Source organism: Oncorhynchus tshawytscha, linkage group LG17, assembly GCF_018296145.1.
Source record: "Oncorhynchus tshawytscha isolate Ot180627B linkage group LG17, Otsh_v2.0, whole genome shotgun sequence".
Lineage (NCBI taxonomy): Eukaryota > Metazoa > Chordata > Actinopteri > Salmoniformes > Salmonidae > Oncorhynchus > Oncorhynchus tshawytscha.
In genome coordinates, this window is record NC_056445.1 from 12,938,156 (window position 1) to 12,953,838 (window position 15,683).

Genomic DNA, 15,683 nt, shown 5'->3' on the forward strand with positions numbered 1-15,683 from the left:
AAGTCTATCAGAATTCCAGTCATTCCAATAAATGTTATACCCCTTGATCTTCAAGAATAGGACTTGGAAATACTGTATGGAAATATAGATTAGCCAAATTGTTTTACCTGAGCATAACCCCATAACTAAGGACTTATTAGCCAGCCCTACGCTGTTGTTTATGATTGTGTTGTCATGGAGGACTGATTGGGCTCATTGATTGGGCTCGCATGCTTTGAGCACTACTGAAAAGTGCTATTTACATGTGAAAAATGAATGCCATATGCCACATTTGCTATAGGCAAATAGGTTTGTTTATATTTACAGACATTGGAGTAAAACAAGCTTATATTTTGGATTCTCATGGAGTGTGACAGTTGAACTAAACTCATGAGGCATTTACAAGTTCTATTCTTCAAGAATCAATGGATATATATATATATATATATATATATATATATATTTCATTTATAAGTCCAGAAATGTATGTCGTAACTACAGATATCAAATTACAGATATCAAAAGTGTGCAAATTTGAGCATGTGTCCATTAGGCCTCTGAATTTGTATTTTTTTATCAGCATGAATTAGATTGAGCAATAAAAGCTCCACTTTTATTCCATAGGCTTGGATCCGCACTATGCAGCTGTTGGAAGAGCGGATTTTTCACTGTCTGTCCACTGGTTTCAAAAACAATGATTGATAGGCAGCTTAAACTTCTTGTATTCAACCATTATTATAAATACACATTTAGATTTGTGATCAGCCATTATTCAAGTTGGATCATCTTGGATGGCGACAGCAGCCGCACCATTGGAAGACATATCTTGGACTGTAGCCTTCAAAAGCCTATTCCTGCTCTTTTCCCACGATCCATTAAACACATTTGGTGTGTCATCATAGTGGTCTCTAACTTGTGGTCAGACTTGCTCAGGTGTAACAAACTTAAACTTCAATGCTGATTTGAATGTCACTGAGAAAGCAGAGAAGTGTCAACAATTTTTTTTCCGCAAACATCCTTTCTGAATTTAAAAGTAATCCTCGAAGTAATCATCTAGTTTTTCAAAAGTATCTTTAATCTGATTACAATATTTTAGCTGGTAACGTAATGGATTAGTTAGTTTTTTGTATTCCCTTACATGTAATGGATTACATGTAATCCGTTATTCCCCAACCCTGTTCATGAGCAAAAGGTCCATGAAATGTTCCATATGCACAAGCCGCTTATTTCGTTTAAATTTTGTGTGCAAATTTGATTACATCCCTCTTAGTGAGCATTTCTCCTTTGCCAAGATAATCAATCCACTTGACAGGTGTGGCATATCAAGAAGCTGATTAAACCCCATGAGCATTACATAGGTGCAACTTGTGCTGGGAACAATAAAAGGCCACTCTAAAATGTGAAGTTTTGTCACACAACACAATGCCACAGATGTCTCAAAATTTGAGGAAGCGTGCAATTGGCATGCTGACTGCAGGAATGTCCACCAGAGCTTTTGGAAGATAATTTAATGATAATGTTTCTACCATAAACTGCCTCCGACAACGTTTTTGAGAATTTGGCAGTACTTCCAACCGGCCTCATAACCGCTGTCCAAGTGTAACCACGCCAGCCCAGGACCTCCACATTCAGCTTCTTCACCTGCGGGATGGTCGGAGACCATGCACCCGGACAGCTGATGAAACTGTGGGTTTGCACAACTGAAGAATTTCTGCACAAACTGTCAGAAACCATCTCAGGGAAGCTCATCTGCATGCTCATTATCTGCATGCTCGTCATCCTGACCGAACTACAGTTCGGCATTGTTACTGACTTCAGAGGGCAAATGCTCACGTTCGATGGCCACTGGCACGCTGGAGAAGTGTGCTCTTCACGGATCCCGGTTTCAACTGTACTGGACAGATGGCAGACAGCATGTAAGGTGACGTGTGGGCGTGCGGTTTACATTATAAACAGAGTGCCCCATGGTGGCAGTGGGGTTATGGTATGGGCAGATATAAGCTACGGACAACAAACACAATTGCATTTGATCAATGGCAATTTGAATGCACAGAGATTCTGTGACGAGATCCTGAGGCTCATTGTTGTGCCATTCATCCGCCGCCATCACCTCATGTTTCAGAATGATAATGACCGGTCCCATGTCACAAGGATCTGTGCACAATTCCAGGAAGTTGAGGCCAAGTTCTTCCATGGCCTGCATATTGACCAGACATGTCACCCATTGAGCCTGTTTGGGATGCTCTGGATTAATGTACAACAGCATGTTCCAGTTCCTACCAATATCCAGCAACTTCAAACAGCCATTGAAGAGGATTTTGACAACATTCCACAAGCCACAATCAATAGCCTGATCAACTCTATGCGAAGAGGCAAATGGTGGACACACCAAATACTGACTGGTTTTCTGATCCACGCCTTACCTTTTTTTTAAGGTATCTGTGACCAACAGATGCATATCTGTATTTCAGATGCATATTTGTAAATCCATAGATTAGGGCCTCATGAATTTATTTCAATTGACAGATTCCCTCCATCAAATCTTTGAAATTGTGTTGATCCCTTATGCCCTTTCAAAACATCACACACGCGTGAACGTTTTCATACATGCTCGTAAATACACATCACCCCTGAATGCCAGCACACACTGACTCAGACACACGCATACGGGCATGCATTCACATGGGCGTGCACACACACTTTCTTCCCACCACAGGGGATGGGATCTGTTCTTCCTGCTGCGTCTGATAATGATGGTGTGTTATGGAGATGCACCAAGTGGAATGTCCTGTCAGCAGTTGGACTCATTCAAAGTGACATACATTCCCAATTATTTATCTGACAACTGCCTTAATACATTCACTCTGCGGTCGTCTCTCTGTCCTCACTGGCTGACCGGTTTTCCCTTTGCATCCAAAAGCTTACTTCACACATTCCTTGGATTGTGGGCTTAATAACACACACACACACTGCGAGAGAGAGTTATGCATGATACCAAGGCCTATCTTCTTCTAACGCCAGTGGTTTACTGTTTTAATGAATCACTAGAGCCATACCATTTGGATGGGTCGAAAGCACGACACACTGAAACGGATATTCGGAATATGAATAAATGGGTTTATTAATTAGAAGAGTTTGAAGAGTGTATGGGTCATATGAGACTCCTTCTGTTAACCCGAGCCAACCCCACGTTTTCTGCAATCATCCACTTTTCAGATTCACATTGTAATATGACAAATCCTTAGAACCCTGAACGTCCGAGAATGTAGAAGCTCATGTTCCTCTTGAATAGAGCTCCCATGATTCCCTACTGTACAAAGTGTACAATAGAATAGAATAGGTCATTTATTTTCCATTTAATTAGAACAGAAATACGTCTTATCCCTTTTCCCCAACCCCGGGAGCATGGTGGACATGCATTTCTATTCTACAGTGCCTTGCGAAAGTATTCGGCCCCCTTGAACTTTGCGACCTTTTGCCACATTTCAGGCTTCAAACATAAAGATATAAAACTGTATTTTTTTGTGAAGAATCAACAACAAGTGGGACACAATCATGAAGTGGAACGACATTTATTGGATATTTCAAACTTTTTTAACAAATCAAAAACTGAAAAATTGGGCGTGCAAAATTATTCAGCCCCCTTAAGTTAATACTTTGTAGCGCCACCTTTTGCTGCGATTACAGCTGTAAGTCGCTTGGGGTATGTCTCTATCAGTTTTGCACATCGAGAGACTGAAATTTTTTCCCATTCCTCCTTGCAAAACAGCTCGAGCTCAGTGAGGTTGGATGGAGAGCATTTGTGAACAGCAGTTTTCAGTTCATTCCACAGATTCTCGATTGGATTCAGGTCTGGACTTTGACTTGGCCATTCTAACACCTGGATATGTTTATTTTTGAACCATTCCATTGTAGATTTTGCTTTATGTTTTGGATCATTGTCTTGTTGGAAGACAAATCTCCGTCCCAGTCTCAGGTCTTTTGCAGACTCCATCAGGTTTTCTTCCAGAATGGTCCTGTATTTGGCTCCATCCATCTTCCCATCAATTTTAACCATCTTCCCTGTCCCTGCTGAAGAAAAGCAGGCCCAAACCATGATGCTGCCACCACCATGTTTGACAGTGGGGATGGTGTGTTCAGGGTGATGAGCTGTGTTGCTTTTACGCCAAACATAACGTTTTGCATTGTTGCCAAAAAGTTCAATTTTGGTTTCATCTGACCAGAGCACCTTCTTCCACATGTTTGGTGTGTCTCCCAGGTGGCTTGTGGCAAACTTTAAACAACACTTTTTATGGATATCTTTAAGAAATGGCTTTCTTCTTGCCACTCTTCCATAAAGGCCAGATTTGTGCAATATACGACTGATTGTTGTCCTATGGACAGAGTCTCCCACCTCAGCTGTAGATCTCTGCAGTTCATCCAGAGTGATCATGGGCCTCTTGGCTGCATCTCTGATCAGTCTTCTCCTTGTATGAGCTGAAAGTTTAGAGGGACGGCCAGGTCTTGGTAGATTTGCAGTGGTCTGATACTCCTTCCATTTCAATATTATCGCTTTCACAGTGCTCCTTGGGATGTTTAAAGCTTGGGAAATCTTTTTGTATCCAAATCCGGCTTTAAACTTCTTCACAACAGTATCTCGGACCTGCCTGGTGTGTTCCTTGTTCTTCATGATGCTCTCTGCGCTTTTAACGGACCTCTGAGACTATCACAGTGCAGGTGCATTTATACGGAGACTTGATTACACACAGGTGGATTGTATTTATCATCATTAGTCATTTAGGTCAACATTGGATCATTCAGAGATCCTCACTGAACTTCTGGAGAGAGTTTGCTGCACTGAAAGTAAAGGGGCTGAATAATTTTGCACGCCCAATTTTTCCGTTTTTGATTTGTTAAAAAAGTTTGAAATATCCAATAAATGTCGTTCCACTTCATGATTGTGTCCCACTTGTTGTTGATTCTTCACAAAAAAATACAGTTTTATATCTTTATGTTTGAAGCCTGAAATGTGGCAAAAGGTCGCAAAGTTCAAGGGGGCCGAATACTTTCGCAAGGCACTGTACATAATATTTCTGACGGTTCTGTTCCGTTCAGTACCATCCTGTAATAAGCTCCTGAGCACGACCCTAGATCTTCCTCTCAGACGAGGTGGACGTGGGCCACGTCTCACATGTGTTTCAAGGACCAGTGTTGGAACCTCTCTCTCGGTCTCTGCAGCGTTGTTTGATGTTTTGGTTGGTCACGCCTCTCTAAACTGGTTCTTCTTTTCTTTTGACATTTCTAAATTCTACCTTTACGCTCATTTATCCAGTATGCTTCAAGACACTGTGAAGGAATGACAATATCTGAATGATGTTCTGACAAAGGACAGGAGTTACATCAACACTCAGATACCTAGTGCCTTTTACAGAATTAGTGGTTAACTTCACTTCTGAAAATGAAGGAAACACCTTTCTAATAACAGGTGTTTTAGTACATGGCACCTATATATGTTAATCTACACTGTAGCCAGGGGAACAACTTTGGTTTTAGAACTGGGGGGGGGGGCATATTATAATAATAATTTGCACTACCCTCTGTAGTGCCTTGTGGTCAGAGGCTGAGCAGTTTCCATACCAGGCAGTGATGCAGCCAGTCTGGATGCTCTCGCTGGTGCAGCTGTAGAACTTGTTGAGGATCTGAGGACCCATGACAAATCTTTTTAGTCCCCTGAGGGGGAGTAGGTTTTGTCGTGCCCTCTTCAAGACTGTCTTGTTGTGTTTGGACCATGTTAGTTGTTGGTGATGTGGACACCAAGGAACTTGAAGCGCTCAACCTGCTCCACTACAGCCCTGCAAATGAGAATGGGGGTGTGCTTGGTACTCATTTTCCTGTAGTCCACAATCATCTCCTTTGTCTTGATCAAGTTGAGGGAGAGGTTGTTATTCTGGCACCACACGGCCAGGTCTCTGACTTCCTCCCTATAGTCTGTCTCATCGTTGGCGGTGATCAGGCCTACCACTGTTGTGTCGTCCGGCAAACTTAATGATGGTGTTGGAGTCGTGCCTGGCCAAGCAGTCATGGGTTAACAGAGAGTACAGGAGGGGACTGAGCATGCAGCCCTGAGGGGCCCGTGTGTTGAGGATCAGTGTGGCAGATGTGTTATTACCTGCCCTTACCACCTGGGAGGTGTTTAGACCCAGGGTCCTTAGCTTAGTGATGAGCTTTGAGGGCACTATGGTGTTGAACACTGAGCTGTAGTCAAGAAATAGCATTCTCACGTAGGTGTTCCTTTTGTCCATTTGGGAAAGGGCAGTGTGGAGTGCAATAGAGATGGACTCTCTGTGGATCTGCTGGGGCGATACGCAAATTGGAGTGGTTCTAGAGTTTCTGGGATAATGGTGTTGTGAGCCATGACCAGCCTTTCAAAGCACTTCATGGCTACAGATGCAAGTGCTATGGGTTGGTAGTCATTTAGGCAAGTTACCTTAGTGTTATTGGGCACAGGGTGTATGCGGGTCTGCTTGAAACATGTTGCTATTACAGACTCAGTCAGGGACAGGTTGAAAATGTCAGTGAAGACACTTGCCAGTTGGTCAGCGCCATGCTCGGAGTACACATCCTGGTAATCCGTCTGGCCCTGCAGCCTTGTGAATGTTTTGGGGCGGCAGCGTAGCCTAGTGGTTAGAGTGTTGGACTAGCAAACGAAATGTTGCAAGTTCAAATCCCCGAACTGACAAGGTACAAATCTGTCGTTCTGAACAAGGCAGTTAACCCACTGTTCCTAGGCCGTCATTGAAAATAAGAAATTGTTCTTTAACTGACTTGCAAAAAAAAAAAAAAACATGTTGACCTGTTTAATGGTCTTACATGGGCTATGGAGTGTGATCACACAGTCGTCTGGAACAGCTGATGCTTCAGTGTTGCTTGCCTCGAAGTGAGCAAAGAAGTAATTTAGTTAATCTGGTAGGCCCGTGTCACTGGACAGCTCGCAGCTGTGCTTTGTAGTCTAATAGTTTGCATACGCTCTGATGAGCGTCGGAGCCGGTGTGTTACAATTCAATCTTAGTCCTGTATTGACTCTTTGCCTGTTTGATGGTTCGTTTGAGGACATAGAGGGATTTCTTATAAGCGTCCAGGTTAGAGTCCCGCTCCTTGATAGCGGCAGCGATACCCTTTAGCTCAGTGCAAATGTTGCCTGTAATCCATGGCTTCTGGTTGAGTATGTACGTACGGTCACTGTGAGGATGACGTCATTGATTAATTTATTTATGAAGCCAGTGACTGATGTGATGTACTCCTCAATGCCATTGGAAGAATCCCGGAACATATTCCAGTCCTGTAGCTTATCATCTAAGACATCTGACCACTTATTTATTGACCGAGTCACTGGTGCTTCCTGCTTTAGTGTTTGCTTATAAGCAGGAATCAGGAGGATAGAATTATGGTCAGATTTGCCAAATGGAGGGCGATGGAGAGCTTTGTAAGCATCTCTGTGTGTGGAGTAAAGGTGGAGTAAATTAGTATTTTTTTCCCTCTGGTTGCACATTTAACATGCTGGTAGAAATGAGGTAAAACAGATTTAAGTTTCCCTGCAATAAAGTCCCCAGCCACTAGGAGCGCCGCCTTAATGACCGTTTTCCTGTTTGCTTATGGCCTTATACAGCTCACTGAGTGTGGACTTAGTGCCAGCATTGGTTTGCGGTGGAAGATAGACAGCAACGAAAAAAGATGAAAATATAGATGATAACTCTCTTGGTAAATAGTGTGGTCTACAGAGTACCTCACAATAAACTGTAGACCACACTGAGGTACTCTGTAGACCACACTATTTACCAAGAGTTTTCATCTATATTTCAGGAGACTTGGTCTACCATTGACATTGTGGCATGTAAAGGTCGGCAAAATGTGTGTGTTTGTGTACAAGACTTCCTTCCCACCGAATACTTCAGGGTTCGATAGCTCAGATCACTCTCTGGCGCTCCACAGGCGTACAAATGTAAACACTCAAATCTGAAAGGTCTTCATTTCCCTAAGGCAACTGAGGAGCAAGATGGATGGAGAAAAAGAGCACACACTCGCTCACACACACAGAAGTAAGTAACACTGGTCCAGAAGCCTGGGGCCCTCAGCTGGATGAGGAAATGTCTCCCACATGTCCAAATCAACTCCACCTGTTCCTGTTGTTCTATTCTCTCCAAGCTATAAACACAACACTACCAAGTCAGCAGGAATGTACAGGCAGTGTGCCACCTTAGTAATCAACAACATTTTATGGCAAAGTATAGGATAATGAAGCTAATGCCTCCAAATGCTCCTAAGTGATTTCACCATCAACAGGATAGTGTATATGTTATTCATGCTAAAAGAAGCCAGGGAATGACAAGACGATCGTCTGTTTGGATGAGCGACAAGAAGCAGACATCATTGGATGTAGAAAAGGGCAAGGATTCAGAAGATCGACTCAGAGGAAGGAATCACAGGCTGTAGTAAGGGAGAAGAGACTCCACTAAACCAGTTAATGACATACACAACTTACACATAACTTTGACCCCTCATCCGTGGACCAGAAGGGATTTGGTGATCTGCAGTGCCAGAGCCTGGAATGAACTAAACGACTAGAACTGATACCCCAGAATATGCAGCCAACTGCTTTACACCAGGAAAGAGACAATCAAAACATTGAGGTTGGAAGAGTAAGAAGGCAATGCTTCATGACAGATATTACTGTCAATCGAGCATCTTTATATCATAGAATTATGGGGTATTAGTCATTTGACGGATGGAGAAAATCCTTGTTCGGGAGCCAACCATTTATTAATCAGCTGTGTGTGTATATATATATATATATATCCAGAAGATTAGTAATACACATGGAAATATGTGCTTACTCGACTACGAACCAAACATAGGGACATAGGACTCGAAAGTGAGTAACTCCAAGTTAATCCACAAAATATAGGGGGCATAGAAAATGACCCGCTGTTTGGAGAAGCTATTGAATATGTAACAATTATTTAGCCTGCCTGCATCTCCTCTGGCTGGGGAGAACATGCTCTCCACTTTTCAACCACTCCATTTTCAATTAGCCTCCTTTTATTCAGGTAATTTGTTATGCGACCGTTTGTGCGTCCCAAATGGCACCCTATTAAATACATTAAACACATCAGAGCCCTATAGGCTGTGGTCAAAGGTAGTGGACTATGTAGGGAACAGCGTGCCATTTGTGATGCAGCAGTGACTGTCTGGGACTGGGGCGAGGAGCAGGAATGTGGAATACAACTTTGAACATTCCATGAAGCACCATTCAATCCATTATTAAAAAATGAAAAGAATATGGCACCACAACATACCTGCTAGAGGGCTGGCCACCAAAACTCACAGACCAGCCAAGGAGGGCATTAATCAGAGAGGCAACTAAGAGACCAAAGATAATCCTGAAGGAGCTGCAAAGCTCCACCGCATAGATTGGAATATCTGTCCATAGAACCACTAAGTCGTATACTCCACAGAGCTTGGCTTAGAAAAAAGCCATTGCTTAAAGAAAATAATAAGCAAACATGTTTGGTGTTCGTCAAAAGGCATGTGGGAGACTCCCCAAACATATGGGAGAAGGTACTCTTGTCAGATGAGACTAAAATTGAGCTGTTTGGCCATCATGGAAAAGCTATGTCTGGTTCAAACCCAACACTTCACCCCGAGAAAACCATCCCCAAAAGCATGGTGGTGGCAGCATCATGCTGTGGGGATGTTTTTCAACGGCAGGGACTGGGATCCTGGTCAGAATGAAAGGAATGATGGATGGCGCTAAATCCATAGAAATTCTTGAGGGAAACCTGTTTCAGTCTTCCAGAGATTTGAGACTGGAACGGAGGTTCACCTTCCAGCAGGACAATGACCTTAGCATACTGCTAAAGCAACACTGAGGTGGTTTAAGGGGAAACATTTAAATGTCATGGAATGGCCTAGTCAAAGCCCAGACCTCAATCCAATTAAGAATTTGTTGTATGACTTAAAAATTGCTGTACACCAGCGGAACCCATCCAACTTGAAGGAGCTGGAGCAGTTTTGCCTTGAAGCATGGGCAAATATCCCAGTGGCTAGATGTGTCAAGCTTATAGAGACATACCTCAAGAGACCTGCAGCTGTAGTTGCTTCAAAAGGTGGCTCTACAAAGTATTGACTTTGGGGGATGAATAGTTATGCATGCTCAAGTTCTGTTTTTTTTGCCTTATTTCTTGTTTGTTTCACAATAAAATATATTTTGCATCTTCAAAGTGGTAGGCATGTTGTGTAAATCAAATGATACAAACCCCCCCAAAAAATCTATTTTAATTTCCAGGTTTTAAGGCAACAAAATAGGAAAAATGCTGCTAACAAGCTCTTATACCGAGGGCTGCTATCAAGCTCTTATACCAAGGGCTGCTAACAAACCCTTATACCGAGGGCTGCTATCAAGCTCTTATACCGAGGGCTGCTAACAAGCTCTTATACAGAGGGCTGCTAACAAGCTCTTATACAGAGGGATGCTAAACAAGCTCGTATACTGAGGGCTGCTAACAAGCTCTTATACCGAGGGCTGCTAACAAACCCTTATACAGAGGGCTACTAACAAGCTCTTATACAGAGGGCTGCTAACAAGCTCTTAAACAGAGGGCTGCTAACAAGCTCTTATACAGAGGGCTGCTAACAACCTCTTATACCGAGGGCTGCTAACAAGCTCTTATACAGAGGGCTGCTAACAAGCTCTTATACAGAGGGCTGCTAACAAGCTCTTATACCGAGGGCTGCTAACAAGCTCTTATACAAAGGGCTGCTAACAAGCAAATATGTAGGTGATACCATCTCTAACTACTCCAGTTGCAGAGCACCAATGGTTCAGTGTGGTGTTTAACTATTCTTGTGGGGACCAACTGGGGACATTTTGTTAGTCCCCACAGGGTCAAATGCTATTTGTAGGGGGTTTAGGGTAAAGGTTAGTTATGTGTTTGAACCAGATCAGGCTAGCTCTCACAATGGTGATCAATGTCCATATGAGAGAAGAACTCTCAGCAGAATTTCTCCTGCCAGGTTGTGGGATTCTACTGAAGACAACAAGTCATTAATCAATGTGTAATCACCTCTAAATCTGCTCCACTCCACACGGAGGGAACGGTAATGCCTAGCAGACAGACTGAGTCATGATAGGAATGACCACACAGGATGGGGGAGAGAGGGGATAACCAGCGGGGAACCAGCCTGGTGAACAGACTGGACCACCGCAGACCTGGGTTCAAATAGTATTTGCTTTCTTTCAAATACTTTGACTGTCTGATTGAGTATGCCTGGAACTCATATGAGCTGGGTGGTGTGGAAGGGAAGCACCCATCACACCTCTGATTATACAGCTCACATTACACCTTCCATCAATCTAGGCCTACAGGCTAAAATTGCGGTAGCCGCGGTAAAGACCGGTTGGCGCCATGCAGCATGGTTTTGTTCGGTCAAAAGTTAAAAATATCTTATCAATAAATGATACACACAAAGACTGATCAACTCTAGATATGTAGTACCGTTTCAAAGATATTGTCTACCATGAACTAGCATCTTGTCTTTGTTGTTTGAGCTTCTCTCTCCAGGACAGAGTGGTGGAGTACAGCGAACTACAGAAGGTAGGACCGATGGAAGAGCAGCAGTATTGTGCTCAGTCTTTTTATATGGAATAAATAATCGAATGGAACCTTGTCGTCGGTCAGTGCTATCCTTTCAAGACTGAGGCCCTAGGTTTCTTTCTTACAGGTGGGGTTTGAACTTTTTGGACTATTCTATTGCTGCCATTGTGCAAGGTAAGTTCAATCAAGCCTTGATAAAGTATTTGAAAACAAATAGTATATGAACCCCAGGTCTGTGGACCACATAAGTCTTTGGTCATAAGCTGCAGGACTGGACAGACCAAAGTCAAATATACATGTAGCTTATTATGGTAGAGATGAGAAGTGTTGGGCATGTGTACAGCTAGCAACATATACAGTACAAATACAATATATTTACACATGTACACACTGAGTGTACAAAACATTAAGAACACCTTCCTAATATTGAGTTGAACCTCCACTCCCTTGTGTGCTCAGAACAGCCTCAATGTGTCAGGGCATGGACTCCACAAGGTGTTTCAGGGGTTCCGCAGGGATTCTGGCCCATGTTGACTCCAATGCTTTCCACAGTTGTGTCAAGTTGGCTGGATGTCCATTGGGTGGTGGACTATTCTTGATACACACGGGAAACTGTTGAGTGTGAAAAAACCAACAGCGTTGCAGTTCTTGACATAAACCGGTGCATCTGGCACCAAGTTCAAAAGCATTTAAGTCTTTTGTATTGCCCATTCACCCTCCATTCAAACACAATCCATGTCTCAAGGCTTAAATATCCTTCTTCAACCTGTCTCCTCCCTTTCATCTGCACTGGTTTGAGTGGATTTAACAAGTGACATCAATAAGGGATCATAGCCTTCACCTGGGCAGTCTATGTCATGGAAAGGGCAGGTGTTTTTAATATTTTGTCTTCCAAATCCTGTCCAAACTAGCATTAATCCATATTTCCAACTCCACGCAATGGTGGAACTTATGTTTGTTGTACATGCATATTTTTACAGTAAAAGAAAAGCACTACATGGGAGTATAAGAGGCATTGGCAAATTCCCAAGACAGAAAAACATACTAATTTGCTATATGTTTATTATGAGTCAAGTGATGAGAAACTCACATCCCCAATATAGAGCCACCTCTGGGAATTGTGGGAAATCCATGATGTCATTCAAGACCACCATTTTCTCCCAGAAGACCACGTTCTTCATTGTTGGAGGACAGCTAGCTATAATCTGAGGCCCCCTGGAAAGATGCAGTTATAAAACATGTGTTCAAGCTATAAGTGAAACCCTGTGGTGTTGTTTCCCATGTTAACCGTGCCACAAACATTCTCTCTGTTTATTTGGAGTGGTAAACAGCTATAGATCCACTTTCTCAAAGTTGGTTTTAAAGTATGGGAGAGTTAAACAGTCCGCCTTCCATAGGGGAATAGTTTAAAATCAGATTCTCTTAAAAGGGAGAACGTTTTTATGAGATTTCTTTTAACACAATCGCTAAACGACACAATGTTCTTGGACTGTATTGCGTTAAGATGGCCAAATCCAAATTAGCAGCCTATCCAAATCATGATTTATGAGCATCTGGCTAATCAGATCCAATCTGCTTGATAAAAGACAGAGCTTGTGAATCTTACGTATAAAAAAAAATACCCCTAATGATCAAATCCCGAAGATAATGAATTTGTGTGTGCGTGCAACATGAGTGTGTATGCATGTATGTGAGTGCGTGAGAGAAAAAAAAGTTGCAGGCCTTACAACACGCAATGTGTGACACGCATATGACAGCGCCATGGGAGAATCCCTCAGGCTGAGGTCAAACGCAGACCACAGAAACAGGACTTCTCTCATTAGTGGTTTATCCTACACACATAGCATTAGCAGTTAGCCTACACGTCAGATAGCTGCGAAGAAAGATTTTCAATGAGTGTTGATGAAATTAGTCCGATTATGATCATGGCGATGAATACAGTGACACCCACACAGAATGGCCCACTTTGCCTTACAAGAGGCGGTCACAATGTGCTGGCGTCTGCGTTAGCCTAGATCTTCTACCGTGACCACTGTCCCTCACCCGAAACCACTCTGGATTATGCGGCTCCTGCTTTTCCCCCCAATAACTATTCTAGAATTGCCGGCTACTGCAAACCAAAGCCGACCTTATCACCACAGCCATAGTTACGGAATAATGAAATGACTAGGATCTTTCGAGGGAGAGAGAAGAAACTGTTACAGACTAACTACCCTGAATGCTTTCTGCCAGCCTTCATCTTTTGAAACCATTTGGAATGGAGGCCCGAGAAAAAGATCCCAGAAGTGATTTTAGGGTTCTAAGTTATTGCCTGTGTTCTTGATATAAGACCTAAATTCTTGATCTCGACAATACTAGTCATAGCCAAAAATCTGGAATGGCTAGGGATCTTTTAAAAAACAACATTTTCTTCCTTCCCAACTTGCACCCGGCAAATCAAAGTTGTTGGATAACTAGCAAGTAATATACTGGTTCATAAAGAAGTGATTAATCCAACCCATTCTCAGTAGGAATCTGGCACTTCGGCGGAAGCTGTTTGCAAATGTGTTTTCTAGATCTATGGATTTCAGTCACCACCAGACGACATTGATTATGTAACACTAACAAACCTAATGTCAGATCTTGTCAGTTGGCGAGAAATGATTGATAGATTAGCGCTAACCTACAGGCTTCATGATGTTATTGTAGGGCAGAGTGGATTCAGAGTGGACTGATATTGCTAATATTGTTTTTGATCAATGTTGTTGTTGTTCCATACCTCAATATCCCAGAGGTGGTGTCAGCGGTCATTGATCACTTTAATTATCAGTTGCACTTGTCCTAGATGTAAATAACATGCTCTAATCCCACTTTCAATGCAGTCAGTTCATTATGGGCATACATCCCTGTCTAAATTAACTGCATTCAATAAAACCTGTTTTTGACAGCACTGTATACACACACACACGATGCTGAAGGATGACTTATTGGGTGGGTCGTAGGTCCGTCCGCAGCAAGCTCACAAATCTGCTCAGCAAATAAGTCCCAGATGCCCCTACCGCTGCCTGCTGCCCCTGCATTCCTCCCAAACAAGCATGTTACACAGCCTCCCAAAACACCACAACAGCCCTGCTCTGGATCAACAGATGGAACAAGCTAAAGAACAACCCCACAACAGCACTCACAAACTAGGCCAGAGAGACAGCGAATCATGCTCTACCAACCAAGCCATAGAATGTGTATGGAACCATCGCACAGGGAGCCCAATGACTTGCTAGGTCCTGTCGGTGAGCACCAGTATCACTGTCTGTGGCGTCATGGTCAACAGTACACTGCTCAGTACTGCAATTTTAACAGAACAACCACACTCTCTACAGACATCCCACCCATGCCTAATGTCAGAGGCAATTATAAGAGATGACAGGTTTAATTAAACATTTTATTTAAAAACAAAACAAACTGTGATGCCATGTTATAATGGACCTCTACACACACACACACACTTCGGTAGCTATTCAGACAGACCGTGAAGAACAGTCCTACTGTATAGTTCAACATGATCATCTCCATTCCCTGCAGACACGAACATGCAGACGTCAGTTAGCCAGACTGACAGAGGACTGGAGGGAGAGGGGTTAATAATACTGTTATTACTTGCCTATTGCCAGCAGCACAAAGATAACGTACAGAAACACACACACAGGCCTTACAACTTCCTCATCATCATCTTAACTATCAGAAGCTGCGACAGTACAATTCACCTAGCTAGTGTCAGACAGAAACAGGGTGCACTTAACAGCCTATTTTCCTAACTATTTTCCTATTGCATTATGTACAATTATTACAGTTTAAAACTTTTTTTAAATTTATTTTTTAAATGGAGCAGAAATAATAAAACATCTACAGTACAATTTCCAGGTATAAAAATATATTACCAATCTCCAGGAGTATTTACAAAGACACGTTTCTCTACAAAATGCAACTAGGTCTCTACAACATCAAGTAACTGTGCTGTTAAGCTCGTAGTCTAGTTGTATTAACTAAAACACCCCCAAAATGGCTCAAATGTTCAGCACCTAGTATATAATACATTTG

General features: G+C 42.6%; 1 non-coding gene across 1 annotated transcript; it reads right to left on the reverse strand.

Moving 5' to 3' along the window:
• Positions 1-14,824: 14,824 nt before the first annotated feature.
• On the reverse strand, positions 14,825-14,954 carry LOC112236831. Its single transcript, XR_002951292.1, has one exon.
• Between the last annotated feature and the right edge of the window lie 729 nt (positions 14,955-15,683).